Source organism: Rousettus aegyptiacus, unplaced genomic scaffold (genome assembly GCF_014176215.1).
Source record: "Rousettus aegyptiacus isolate mRouAeg1 unplaced genomic scaffold, mRouAeg1.p scaffold_m13_p_10, whole genome shotgun sequence".
Lineage (NCBI taxonomy): Eukaryota > Metazoa > Chordata > Mammalia > Chiroptera > Pteropodidae > Rousettus > Rousettus aegyptiacus.
Genome location: NW_023416285.1, coordinates 92593231 through 92604130, shown reverse-complemented (window position 1 = coordinate 92604130; position 10900 = coordinate 92593231). Strand labels below are relative to the sequence as shown.

The window sequence follows — 10900 nt, the reverse complement described above, 5'->3', positions numbered from 1 at the left end:
ACAACTGCGGTTTTCAAACACAGAGCAGGGATTGAGTCCCAGTCTTTGTTTCCACCAGAATAGCGTTCGCTCTCTCTCTTAATTCTTTGCACTTATTTGTGCATCTGGGTATAAGTTCACAGGAACCGAGTTTCCTCTGCACTGCGCCCTGGCTGCCTAAGGCCCTGGCGAGGAGCAGTTGTGTGAAATTCACGCCTCTGACAGCCGTGCCCGTGATGCAGCCAGACCTGCCATCTGCGCCATCCTCAAGCTGCTCTGCCCAGCTGTGTGTGGCAGGCACGAGGCCTGTGGGTCCTGGGGCCAGAGAGCCAGCAGCGAGGGCTGTACCGTTTTGTAAGGGAAGAAAAAATAAGGCTCATTGCGATTACAGTAGGCTATAACTTAAAGCCTCTGCAGACTGTTTTAAACAATTCCTTTCAAGACCAGAATAGTTAGAAAGGTTAAAACTCAAAAATATCAAGCCAGGGTGTATTTGTGAGCTGAGGTTAAATAAGTATTGAGGACAATGCGGCAATCATGAGTCTGTGCTTATATAGGATATTTATCTTGCTTCAAGGAGCATTTTTACTGACAGAGCATGTGAAAGTCTAAGCAGTTTTTAATTTTTAGGATGATACACCAACATTCAGAGACATAAGTTATACACACTAGGATGAGGGTATATTTTGGGTACACTCTTCCATGCCATGTGTTGGCCCCCAAAATACATCATGGCTTTAAACACAACTCCCAACATCAAAGCAATGAAGCTTATTTTTTATTTGATTATATGAAAGGTCATATTCTGGTGTATCACCGTATCATAGGATGTATCTAAGAGCCCCAGAACATTTTCAAATGTAGCGTATTTCTAGACAGACCATCTGGAAAATGTGCTCAAATGCCCACCTATGCATGAAGCAGAGATGAGTTGCATTTCCAGACCCACACTGTGACTTGGAGGGCCGATAGAGCCACGGCATTGCCCGTCTAATAAATGTAATAGAGTCGCAATTTTTTACATTAAAGATTTAATGTAAAGATTTAATTCTGCATGTTTTTCTAGCAGCCCGTCTTGTGCTAACATCTTGCAGGGACAGCCCTGTCTGCCTTGCGATCCCAGTTGGCTGCTTGTAGAAATCCCTGGGCACCGGTTATACCAGTACAGGTGTTTGAATTGCGTTAGAATTTTAGTCCATCCGTGCAGCCCCTGTCTGAGGGTAGCAGCCACTGCAAGGCCGAGGCAGCCTGTGTTGTGAGTTGGCACCAGAGCAGTGCTCCGTGGCCTGACATTGCCATGACTTTTAGGAACTGTAGGCTGTGAGTGACAGTCTGCTGGAAGAAGTGCTCCAGTATCGATTGCATTATTGGCGTGGTAATAGGATGGAGCCAGAGACTTTGCTTCTAAAATCATTATAAGGAGATGCCATCTTTGCGCTCGTGATGGCTGCATGAGATGAGGCCGACCGGTTGTCCTCTCCACCCTTTAAGCTCTACTGACTCCCTCTCCGCAGCTTTTTCATGCTGCACAGCCACATACTTTCATGCTTCGGCCACCAAAACCAGGGAGTCCAGAGCGATTGCTGCCATTGTTTGGCTTTTGGTGTGTGTGTGTGTGTGTGTGTGTGTGTGTGTGTTTCTGCCTTTGTTACTCGTTGGTCAGGTGCCTGCCTATAGAAAAGTGTAGCAGAGAGGTACTGGTGACGATCATTTGCAGTATCTCTTTCCAAAACGAGTGATCATAACTGCCACAAATTTTGTAACAAAGGAAAAAAATTTAAAAGATACTCTAACATGTAAAAAAACTGAAAAGTGATTGAAATCATTCTTATTTCCTCACTGAAGTTAACCGGTATTCTGCCTGATGCCACCCTTCGCGACTTGATGTCATTGTGGTTGGGATAACAGAAGTCCCAGGATAATGGAGCTTTGGAACATGGGACAGAGTGGTTCTGTGTATATTTTTCATTCCACAGAGCTGGTGTGTTAAGTATATACTGAGTAGCAGAGATGGTTACATGTTACGACAGACAATAAAATTTCTGCCTCTGTGGAGGAGGGGACAGTGCCAATAAATATACTAAGTAAATAAGTATATTCTATAGCATGTTAGACCGTACTGAGTACTTAGTCTAGAATAAAATTAAGCAGTGTAGAGTAACAAGGGTTCCAAGAGGAGAAGGATTGTCAGGTATAAACATGATTGAGTAGGTGACATCTGAACAAAGATTGAGGAGCCAAGAAAATGAACATAGTATCTATTTAGGGAAAGAGCATGGCAGCCAGAGGGGACAGTAGGTGAAAAGACCTGAGCCAGGAGTGTGCCTAGTGTGGCCAGGGAACAGCAAGGAGGCCAGTGCGGCTGGCGGAGGGCGAGGTGAAGGGAGAAGAGGTGGGGTTCGGGTCGAGATGCATCAGGAAGACTGAGGGCTTTGTGGTCCTATGCAGACTGTAGGACTTTGGGTTGACTCTGAGGAGAATGTGGGGGCATCAGGAGATTTTTAGTTTGTTTTAAAAGAACCACTCTGGCTGTTTTGCTACATTAAGGATAAACTATAGGGGAAATCCTAGGAGGCCTCTGCAGTGACCCAGTCAGCCAGTTAGGATGTGTGGGGAGATGTGATATGGTTCTGGATTTATTTGGGGGGTCAGTAGTATTCCCTGGCAGGTTGGATGTGGACCATTAAGGGAAAGAGAGGAATCAAGAGTAATGCCAAGATTTTTGCCCCAAGCAACTAGAAGGATAGGGTTGCCACCAACTGAGATGGGGAATTCTGAGGTTAGAGCAAATTTGAGGAGGTCAGGAGTTCTTTCTTGGATATGCTGGATCAGGAACGTCTGAGGACTATCCAGGTGGAGCGTTTGAATAGACAGTTTGATGCGTTTAGGCTGGAGGTCTGGGCTGTAGATAGAAGTTGGGGACTCATTAGCATCTGCATTTGAATTTTCATCCACGACCAGGATAAGATCACCAGGGTAGGGTGGGTAGACAGAGAGCAGGACCTCTGAGCCCTGGTCTCCAACATCGCGGGGCCAGGAGAAGAGGAGGAGGTCGGACAAGGAGATCTAGAAAGAGTGACTGGTGGGATTGGCAGAAAATCAAGAGCATCCCCTTGGAAAGTGAGTCAGGAAAGTCTCAAGAGGGAAGATGTAGACATCGGCGTCGAGGCCAATGGCGGGTCAAGTAAGCTGAGGACTGAGACACAACCCCTGCATTTAGCAAGAGAATTGCTTCACTGGTGATCTCGATGAAAGCATTTTCAGTGAAGTGCTACAGGTGAAAGTCCGATTGGTGGCAGAGGTTTAGGAGAGAATTAGGGGGAGAGGATTTAAATTCGAGTATCGAGAGTGTATTTGAGATGTTTTGCTGCCAAGAATAGAGAAGTAGACAGTAGCTGGCAGAGGAAGTGAGTTCAAGATAAGGGTTTTGTTTTGCTTTGTTTGTTTGTTTGTTTTAATGAGAAAAAAATACGGTATATTTATGTTCTGGTGACAATGAGCCAGCAGCGAGAAGGGACAGGTGATACTATGGAGGACAGTCAAGAGAACCGTTCCGGTGGGCTCCTTGAGTAGTGGAGCAGGGGCGAGGTCTGGTGTGTAAGGGTCAGGTGTGGTTGTCTGTGAAAGGAGCAGAAGGCAGAGCGGCGTGATGCGGATGCTCTGAGTGATGAGAGTCTGCGGAGGTTCTCTTCTGATCGTTTCAGTTCTCTCAGGGAAAGAGGAAACCAAACCGTCTGCTGGGAGTCTTGGAAAATAGAGATTGGGGGAAAGGAGAAGTTGTGAAATGATTGTTTGTCAGAAGGAATCAGAAAGTGAATGGACTAGGGAACCAGAATACGATTTCCAGGCAGTGTATAAGGAGTTTAAAGGGGACCAGTCAGCGGGCTTGTGAGGCTTTCCACCGCCGTGTTCAGCTGCACAGGCGCAGGCGCAGAGCCGGTAGAGGGTTGGCCATAACCAGGGTGATGGCTTTGTCAAGCAAGTAAGATAGGAGAGGAATGAGTGCGTAGGATGGGGGGTGATTGGCTGTGGATTCAAGCTGGTCCAGGAAGCGAGAGAGCATGGAGTTGGCCAGGGACCATGGAAAGGCGATCGATGGGAAAGATGGATTGGAGGTCCAATCCTGGGTCGAAGGATTACTGGAGTCGGTACTGGCAGGAGCGGGCTGGAAAGACTGACAGTGGAGCTCAGAGAGGAGGATGCTGATGACAGGATTATGGTGAGCTGCTGTCGGTGGTGATCACAGGTCTAGGGTATGACCAGGGAGCGTGAAACAATGGCGTGAGGTGGGCTGGAGGACAGATCATTGGAGGATCCGAGATGACTTCCATTCAAAGACCTGGGCAGTTCAGGTATGGGCAGGGTCATCCCCACGCCTGGTGAAATGACCACGCGTATGACAGCAAGAAAGGAGCTCAAACCATTGACAAGTGAAGGGGCAGTGATCTGGGGTGAATAGTTGGCAGCAACGTTGAGGGGCAGGGGTGCTAGCATCCGGCAGGAGCGTCTGTGGCTTAGGATTGACAGGAGTTTGCATTGGCACCAAAATGACCTCATTTCAGATCTGAGGTCCACCGTTTACGGTCTGGCAGGTACTAACCCTCTCGTTTTTACTTTTCTCATCTGTTGAATTGGGGCAGTAACAGTACATACCCGAAAGGTTGTGCAGTCCTGCGGAGTAAGTAAAATAATGTATACAATATGTTAAGCGTAGCGCCTGGCATATAGTGGTTACTTAAAATAGCATTACGATGCCGCGCCCCTGCTTCGAATCTTCATGAGAGACCCTGTACCTCGTCTGGAGCACAGTGGCAGTTTATCTTTCTGTTTTTATGTAGCACAGCTGTTTGCCACATTACATTCGCTGGCCTCTGCTTCTTAGCCTTCGCTTCGTAGCCATGTGGAGGCTCTGTCAGGAAGAAGGGGCGCAGCCAGAAAGCGACCTCGTCTGTCACACGTGCACTCATTGTGTACGTGCTCAGTTTCTCAAAGTTTCTGAAAGGCCAGAGGTTCACAGGTGGACGAGCCTCTCCAACGCTGTGATTAAGCCTCCTGCGGGGGCTCCCTTTGGGTCCTCACCTCTTGTGCTTCCCATGAGCAATTGCTTCGTGTTAAATTATAGACACGAAGCTCCTGGACTTGGCTGTGGAAGGGTCTGAGAGCTGCCTTGATACCTGCTTCCCCCAAGTGCCGAGAACGTCAAGGCTTTGCCCTCTCGCTTCTCCCCCTCCTCCCCTTAGCTTATTCTTGCTCCTTAGCTTCATTTTGCTTGCTAGTATTAAATGTGCTTTATCCTTCCGCATTGCCTCCGTCCTTCCAAGCCTGCTCTTTGGAACAGGGTTGGTCATAAGAAGCAGTTCCTTTTGATAGATTTGGGCATTTTGGACAGGTCCCTCTTCACACCTAGCAGACTGTCTGTCACGAAACATGCACTCCGTAACATTTGTTAAATCAGTAAGAGTTGACTTGATCCCATCTTTGAAATAGAGGTATGATCCCAAGCATTTGCCTAGCTTGAAGTGCCTAAGAATAAAAACTATATTAATAACAATAATGATAATGGCTAGTATTTATAGAGTGCTTGCTCTGTGTCTAATTGTTTAACATCCATTATCTTAATTCTAATGATTCTGTGCAATAAGTGCAGTTACTATACCCATTTTAGAGATGTGAGTTCTAGAGAGGTGCATATCTTATGGAAATTCAGGAAGCTAGCCGTGGAGGAGGGCGGATTCAGCCTCCAGCACCTGGGGTGTTCACCACAGCCCTGCAGTGTCCGGTCCTCCTGGTAAACTGGCAGAAGCCTGTCTCCCTAAAAGGAGCTTGGGGTGCTGCGATGTGTAATGGGAACTAGGAAATTCATGCTTGGTCTTTGTCCTATTCCTGGCACAGAGCTCCTAAAACCACTGGAATTTCTAAGTGATGAGAGCAGCCACAAAGGTGTCTTTGTTATGTTAACCAAGTGGCTTTTGGAAAGCCCCTGGGTAACCCAGGATGGGCACTGCTCACCAGGGGAACTGACCAGGGGGCTGGAGGGTTGGAACTCCAGGGAGGGGACAGGGGCTAGAGATGGAATCGGTCGCCCGTGGCCAGTGGTTTGGTCAACCACGCCTATGTAAGGGAGCCGCTGTGAAAACCGAAAGGATGGGGTTCGGAGAGCTGCGGGGGTGAACGCGTGCAGACATGGGAGAGAGAGGCGCCCGGAGAGAAGGAGCTTTGCGCGCTCTCCCCGTGCTCTGGCCCGTGCACCTCCCCCATCTGCCGTTTCTGAGTTATATTCTTCTATGATAAACCAGTGACCTCGTAAACACATTTCCTGAGTTCCGAGAGCCACTCTAGCACATTGATTGACACCAAAGAGGGGGTTGTGGGACCTGTGATATAGCCATTTGGTCCGAAGCATAGGTGACAACTGGGACTTGCAGTTGGCATCTGAAGTGGGGGAGCCAGTCCTGTGGAACTGAGCCCTTAACCTGTGGGATCTGACACGGGCTCCTGGTACATAGTATCAGAGTGGAGTTAAACTGTGGGACATTCAGCTGCTGTCTGAAAAAAGTGCTGAGTGATGTCGGCACTACTGCAGAGCTGGACACTCGCAAACATCTGCGGCACCAGACCTCTCAGTACACCCTTTGCTCCAGGTCGCCACATGCCCTGCTCTGACCTTGGAGCTGGGAACAGAAGCTGAGATGTGGGGCTGGCAGCCTGGCAAGTGCTAAGCCCGACAGAATAATGGGGTCGCACAGTCAGTGTTGTGTTGTGCTGCTTAAAGATTTTTAGAACAGTGAAACTTCTCTGTATGATGCTGTAATGGCAGACACATGTCATTATACGTTTGTCCAAACCCATAGAATGTACGCCACCAAGAGTGACCTTGCTATAAATTATGACCCTGGGTGATGGTGACGTGTCAGCACAAGTTCATCATTTGTAACAAATGATGTTGATGGTGGGGGAGGCTGTGCCTGTGTCAGGGCAGGGGGCATGTGGGAAATCTCTGTACCTTCTACTCAATTTTGCAGTGAACCTGAAACTGCCTTAAAAAATAAAATCTATTTTTAAAAAAAAGCCGCACTTCTCATACCATGCCTCCGCCCCCATACTCCATTGCCGTGGGGTTGAGAGATGGCTGGCAGCATGCTCAGACTGCAAGGGAGAAAGAAGGGTAAGCTTATTTTGATTGAAATTCCTCGGTAGGCACATTGAAGGGTTTTAAAGCAGCGCTGAGCCCGTGACTGCTGTGGGCTCCTTTTGTTTGGATTTGGCACTGGCCGGACGTCCGTGCGGCCACAGCAAGCTGATGTGGAGCACAGCCTGATGGGTAGTGCGCCCTGAACCCTGCCCTTCCTCATCCAGAGAGTTCTGTCGTGACGCCCAACGCCAGGACTTCCGTGGACCTCTGTCGCTCTCGGCAGCCCACAAGTTTCTTCCCCTCTGAGGACCGTGCTCTCATGCTCCCGCCTCCTCCTTCCCCTCGCCCCTGGGAGAGTCCCGGCCCTGCCCCTGTGCCCTTTCTCCAGCCACTGCCTTTTCCTCTGTGTCCCCGTGGAGTGCAGGTGGCCTCGACCCAACAGACCCCTGTCTCTAACTGTTTGATAGATAAATATCGTGTTAAACCAGATAGTTTTATTTATTCACTTCCAAATTCTTATATATGTTTTATTGACAATTTCTTGATTTTTTTTCCCCAAGCAATTCATTTTTAGAAACACAAAGCAACTTGTATCATTAAAAGTGTTCTGGTATTTCCCACATAAGGATTTGTATTTTTCCATTTTGAGAAATATGAAATACAAAGCCTAATGAAGAATATATGAAAAATCAATAACAGAAAGCTAATTTTATATGCTTATGTGTAAGTGCCTGCCATAGGCATTAACTTGGCTGTGTCCACATGCTCGGATCTCAGATTCTTTCTCTTCCCTCCTGTATTGCTTCTCTTGATCAGTGGCACCACTGTCTACCTGGTCGCCCATGCCAGGACCAGCACGACCTTTGTAGTCGAGATGCTTTGGTTGAGAGTGAGAGCAGCTTAGCAGAACGGAGCTGCGGGAGCTGTTGTTTCTCTCATATTCAGTCATTCTCTCCCCTGACGACGCTGGGGACCGCTTCTCTCTTGTTCTCGCAGCATGCTGGTCCATTTTCAGCTGCCACGCAGGAACTCAGTCCCTGCAGTAGGGACCATGGCCACAGATAACTCCCAGTTTGAGTCATTCTAGCTTACCGATTCAAGAGAACTCTGAACATCCCTTGCCCAGCTTCAGGACATGAACTTGTGTTGGCCAAGCCTAAGTCACAAGAGACTCTCGCAGCTTAAACTTGCATTTCTCTACGTAATTGTGAGTTTGAACATTTTAAATGGTTATTAGCCATTTAGAATTAATCTTTGTGAATTTTCATATCCCTTGTTTCTAATTACATGAGATTACAGTATCGTCTTATTGGTGGAAAGGGTGCCACACAGACACACACTTCACTCTCTGAAACATGCTCCATGTCCCCTTTCCTCCCCTCTCCCCGACACCCAGTCAGCCAGCAAGTTCTGACAGCCCTCTTTTCCAGTAACCTCTCAAATTCTTTTCTTCCTTTCCCTCCATGTTGCTCCTTTGGGTAATTTATCTTTCCACTGGCCTGTTTGGTAGCCTTTGGGTGGTTTCTGTGTCTCCATTACTCTACTCCGTGCCAGATGCTCATCTTAAGACATGACCCCAACATGGCCTCCTTCTGTGCGGAGCGCTGTGCCTCCACCATCAGCAGAATCAAGTCTCAAGTCAGGGCCCTCCGTGGGGTGCCTCAGATGAACACACAAGAAATATCACCACTCAAGGTCTATTGAACTCATGTAAGACCACACTACACTTAAATTCTAGATGTATTAAGTAATTAATGTAAAATAGCAAATTAAATCGCAAGACCTTTAAGAAGAAATGTTTGTGAGACCTTTACAAGGAAGACCTTTCTTTAATAAAAGAAATAATGAAAGAGCATGTGGACAGATTGAGCTATCTAATAAAAATAGACAAAACCATAGGTGACAAAACAAGGAGAATAAAATTAAAATACAAATATTAAACTGTGAAAGATATTTCAAAAATTATGATAGACCCCAGGGTTAGTATTCCCCTGCCGTACTGATTTCTACCAACAAGAAGACATTTGAACCTCATGTAATTGGTGAACGAGGGAGATCAAGAGTCACAGGGACGAATTAGAAGTAGTTAATAAACAGTTTTAAAAGTTCAAACTCACTAATAAAGAAATGCAAATTAAGGCAGCATACCTGTGTTTTGGGGTGTAGGGTATGAAATGAATAAAAATTGAAACGGAACCAATCCTGGCAAAGATGGGATGAGCCAGGAATTCTATCCTATATGAGACAGTTGGCAAGAGTGAAAATCTGTTCACTCCCAGTATCATGTTCAGCATTATAATTCTCTTTCTAGGAATGATACGCAAAGGCATTATCTAAAATGTAGACAATGATATTTATGCCAACTTGCCCTCATTTTTATTCATAATAACAAAAATATCCCCAAGGAGTATATTGTTAAAACAAATTATTCTATAATCATACTTAATATTATGCAAACATCAAAATTATTTTATGATGTATGTTCATTAATATTGGGAAACATTTGTAATATAATATAATTTGATTTTAATGTAAGAGAAAAAAGATTGAGAGGTTAAAGGCAAAATGTTGATTGTAGGTGCCTCTGGGTGGTAGTTTTGGGCGATACTTTAAAGTTTTGTATGCTTTGTGTACATTTCATATTGTCTATACTGAGCATGTATTGTTTATAATCAGAACATTTTAAAGGTTTTTAATTATATGGTACACTCTCAGACTTGGTGTTCATTTCAACTCAGCTACTAACCAGTCAAATCGTTTATTCTTTCTCTAACCTGGCTACCTTGTCCTTAAAACAAGGCCGATAATAGTTTGCCTTGTGAGAAGCAAATGAAGTTCATACAGTTGCACAATCTTTTTTCCAGCTTTATTGAGATTTAGTTGACATATAACATTGTGTAAGTTTAAGGTATAAAATGAGATGATTTGATACATGAATATGTTGTGAATTAAGCACTGAAGTATGGTTGGTTAACACATCCTTAACCTCACAGAATTATCATTTTTGTGCGTGGTGAGAATATTTAAGCCTGACTCTCTCAGGAACTTTCAAGAGTACAGCACGGTACTGTTTACTACAGTTAGCCAGCTGTGCACTGCACCCCAGAACTTACTCATCTCTCATCATTGGACATTGGTGACCACCTTCCCCTTATTTTCCCTACTATCCCCCCCAGCCCTCAAAACTACTATTCTACTCTCTGTTTCTGTAAGTTTGGCTCTTTTTTTAGATTCCACATGTGAGTGAGACCGTATAGTACTTGCCTTTCTCTGATTGACTTACTTCACTTAGCATAGTGTCCTCAAGGTCCATCCATGTTGTCACAAATGGCAGGGTTTCGAGACAGTGATTTTATGTCCTTCAAGTATATACCAGAACTGAGGTTCCTGGATCATATGGTAGTTCCGTTCTCAATTTTTTGAGGACCCTCCCTACCGTATCCGCAGCGGCTGCGCCAGTTTACATCCCCCCCAGCAGCGCCCCAGCCTTTCCTTATCCCCACGTCCTCCCCAGCACTCGTCGTCTCCCGTCTTTCTGGCGCTGGCCGCCCAGACGGGCATGACGCAGTGTCTCACTGTGGTTTTGGTTTGTGTTTCCCTCATAACTAGTGGGCGTCTTTTCATGTACCTGTTAGCCGTTTGTATGTCTTCTTTGGGAAAATGTCTGTTAAAGTCCTCTGTCCATTTTTTAATTGGGTTACCGGGTTGTTTTGCTATTGAGTCATATGAGTACTTTATATATATTTTCGATGTTTACTTCTTATCTGATATATGCTTTTCAGATATTTT

At 45.9% G+C, this 10900-nt stretch overlaps 1 protein-coding gene across 5 annotated transcripts in view; it reads left to right on the top strand.

Annotated features, from left to right (window-relative positions):
• The window catches only part of CAMK1D (calcium/calmodulin dependent protein kinase ID), a 336799-nt gene that overhangs the window by 255220 nt on the left and 70679 nt on the right, over positions 1 to 10900 (top strand). The window lies entirely within an intron of this gene.